We start from the raw sequence: 3,860 nt of genomic DNA, 5'->3' as shown, positions 1-3,860 counted from the left end.
TTTCTAACTCCATTCCCCTTCCATACAATTTTAGAGTGAACCAAGCAATAAATAATAGGTATGAGGTTCTAAATCCATCCCCCTTATGATATCTCATTCCATTCCAATCCATTCCGACCTTTTAAACCAAACGGCCCCTTAGAAGAGAGTAAGGGGAGTTACTAATCCTAATGAATAGTATTATGAATAGTTGAAATTATATTGCTTGTTTATTCTTTTCTGGGCGGGTTTAGGTGAACATGTGTGGGCTGGTAAGGATAATTTGCGCGGGTTTGTGTGATCCAATAATAGCAATCTGTCTTGGGCCTTTTAACTGCTTTCAATCCTTAGTCAATTATTCTCTCACGCGCTCTGCTCACTTCCTCACTACTCATTTCTCTGCTCATTACTCAGCCCCACACACACACTTTCACCTTTTCCCTTCACTTTCACTCTCACAAACACTGAATTTTTTTTCTGAGATGTTATCTATGTCAAGATGTCTTTCGAAGGAGGCAGGAGGGTTACGAGGATGGCGACACAAGTAATGATGACGATCTTCAGAACCCAGGTAAATTTCACTTTATTTCTCCGATTGATTCTTATATACGGTTGATTCTTATACTTGTTTTGGTTTCGAATCGAATTTGCGATGAAGATATATGTTTGCGAGCCTCTAATTTTTGATTTCATGATGTTTTTGATATTTGAGTCCAATAATCTTACCGATTCGATTACCAATTTTATCTGGCATGAAACCCTAATTAATTGCTTGCAACCCTAATCATATAGTAATTATAGGGTTTGGCTTATTTCTGTAGTTGAATAATTCTTGTCTTAATTTCGTCAAATAAATGCGAATGGTGATTAACATCATGATTTTATTTGTAAATAGACGGTTTTAACAGTTCGATGTTACCCAATATCTTTTCGAGATATTTATTGCCTGTGGATGGGTTAGTTTAAATGTAGAGTTTAAGAATGGCTTGCATCATGTCAACATTGTATGGTTTTCTTGTTGCTTAAAACATCCATTTGTAGATTGCATTTGCCAACTTCTGAGAATTTATTGTGGTGATCAGTTGGCATATATGATAGGCTGCTTTAATTTAAGTTTGTTTCCGTCATAACCGACTTATTAATTTTTTCCAGAAAATTATTTAAGTTGTGTGGACAGAAAGACTTAAATGGTCATAGGATCATGTCTAGTTGTCTACAGTTGTACCAAATTGGAGCGTGGAGTTGTAGATAAAATCAAATTCAAAATATTCTAGCTAATAACCTTCTAAATGAAATAACAGCCTCTTATATGTCAACATATTTTATAGTAGCTTTATATTATAAAATATTACAGTGAAAGTTGTCTTGAGAGTTGAGACCTCGTTTTAATGTGGCGATTGCATCTATATATTCTTTTACTATCTCATTTGAATATTTTAAGTCTTAAAGTTGATTATGCTGCTTCTATATATTGTGAAAGCCATTTGTCTATGTAAGTCTCCTCATATAGATGATGATTGTAATGCTGTGCGTGACGTCTTTTTTGTATTTTTGTTGATTTTCGATGGCATCAGAGCTCCGTGTGTTACAATCAAAGGCTTGTCAGGCTACACAGTTCCTGTCTAAACATGGGGATGTCTATTACAAGTAAATGATGGAGCAAAACAAGCAATACGTCTAGGACCCACCTACTGTTGAGACATGCAGTCGCTTGGCACAGCAACTGTTCTACACTTGCCTTGCCAGGTGAGTAATCTTATATAATTTCCTTGGATTAATAATCTAATATATATAGAATGTACAGTTTTTAGTCGATTACTTCAAACTATTTCTTAATGGAATGCTATTGGTTATAGTTCTGAGTTTATCTAGGATGACCCATTGATGTTCTGATCTGTTCATTGTTTTAAAGCCTAATCAGGATTAACAAATAGCTTTCTTTGTGACACTGACCTTGATAACATTGGTTTGTATATTTTGTTTTAGTTTGATATTTGGTAGGCTTTTGATTAAACTGCTTCAGTTCTAGACCCAAATCATTTCTAGTGTAAGAAATTTAGCTGATTACAATAATCTTCAACATAGTTGTATACATAGTTATATACACAATACATCATTGTTTAAAGATAAGTCATTCTTTTTTCATAAAAAAGAATAGTTTGTTGTTTATGACTGCTCCACCAGCGATGATAAGAGCCGACTTTGAGGTACCCTTTTCCTTCGTAACATTTTAATTGATGTTATATGGGTTAACTTAGGAAGATTGTATTGTGAAATGAATTTTCACATTCAAGTTTCTCATAGAATGTTTGGTGGACTTGAGAAAGAATTTGCAAAAGCGTGGCCCTGATCTGCTTATTAGACATGGAAAGCCAGAAGAAATTTAAGTACTTTAATAGTTTTACAATAATCAATGTAAGGTCTGTATGACTCCAACGCTAACGCTGTGCTAGAGTAAGTATTTGTCAAACCACTCTATGTTTTTGAGTGGTTTTGGTGGTTTTAATTGGAATGCCTTACTGCAAATAATAATTTTGGAACAACAGATCATTTCAGCTTGGGGTACTCGCGACAATATTGACATCATTTCCTTGCACTATACCAGACATGCCATGCTGATGATGTCCGAGAAGTAAGTTTAACTTTATCACTTGACCGTTCTTTGTTAGGATCCATGACCCTCATTAGACTTTTCTAATGTTACCTAAAATTACTTGTTAATTTCATTAGGTGGTCATTAGTATACATGCATGCAAGTACATGCATGCAAGTGAAAGTGGAAAATCTATAAGAAAGGTAAGATTTTTCCTTACATTGTTGGTAGAGGTAAATAAGGGTATCACAAGAGACTCCTTCTCTTGTGATTCTTCAGCTTAAATTAAATCCGGATGATCTTCCATTCAAAATAGAATACCTCCTTTAGATGACACCCAAGATTAGCACAAAGATTACTATAACTACTAACTAGATAATTATAGTAATATATCCTTAATAATAATATGTATTACTACTCTAGTAATAATATATGAATACTATCATATTTTTATGTGAGTTCTAGTGAGAGAACATGTGGAAAATATGTCACAAGTGAGTTAAAATTGAGTCACAATGGCTCTCTTTTATAGCCCAAAAACCGGCACCCCCTATGCATTAATGGGTGGTTTTTTTGCTTATTTTATTCACATGCTTGTAGGTAGTGTATAGAGTAACTATGATGATTAGGTCTTATCAAATCAAGAAATGATTATGTTTTTAGCATCTTTCAAGCACTAAAAGACAAAATCCTAATGGAGTCCCTAATACTCCTCATAACCGGTTATGTGGAGTTTACGGGTCTATTTCGATTTTCGACATTTGTCCCGCAAATGCTTCTTAATCTCGTGTTTAATTATCTTACATAATCAATCAATATATATATAACTAAAAGAGGCTTTTTTTTTTCAAGACACTTACTTACACTTTTCCTATTAGAATTAGGAGATAGTTAAATATTTACAATTTTTTATTAGAATTAGGAAATAATTAATTATTTACAATTTTCTTATTAGAATTAGAAAATTATTCTTTAATATTTTTACACCTATTTTTAACATTATTAACTTTTCCTACTTTTTCAATTACAATTAGAATATTGTTCTCTAATATGAAAAGTTTAATGTAATTTAGAAAAAAAAAACTTAGATATATTCGCACTCTCCAATTTTATTCGGAATAACAAATATAATAATTAACAACATAAAATATTTGTAAATCGACTAACAATATAAGAAAATGGAGGTATTAAGAGGCACGGAGGCCCTATCTTTGAACTAAGTTATATTACAAACGTGCGTGCATGCACAACCCTCAGTACAAGGAATTTATTTATGTAATGAACAAAA

The 3,860-nt window shown here is 32.8% G+C and overlaps 1 long non-coding RNA gene across 1 annotated transcript; it reads left to right on the top strand.

Annotated features, from left to right (window-relative positions):
- The first annotated feature begins 344 nt into the window (after positions 1 to 344).
- On the top strand, positions 345 to 2,611 carry LOC141626670 (uncharacterized). The gene is made up of 3 exons (XR_012536265.1): positions 345 to 550; positions 1,554 to 1,725; positions 2,526 to 2,611. It is a non-coding gene; the product is annotated as an uncharacterized LOC141626670 (long non-coding RNA).
- The last annotated feature ends 1,249 nt before the right edge of the window (positions 2,612 to 3,860 follow it).

Source organism: Silene latifolia, chromosome Y (assembly GCF_048544455.1).
Source record: "Silene latifolia isolate original U9 population chromosome Y, ASM4854445v1, whole genome shotgun sequence".
Classification (NCBI taxonomy): domain Eukaryota; kingdom Viridiplantae; phylum Streptophyta; class Magnoliopsida; order Caryophyllales; family Caryophyllaceae; genus Silene; species Silene latifolia.
Note: the sequence above shows the minus strand (reverse complement) of the source record. Positions and strands in the feature narration are given on the sequence as shown.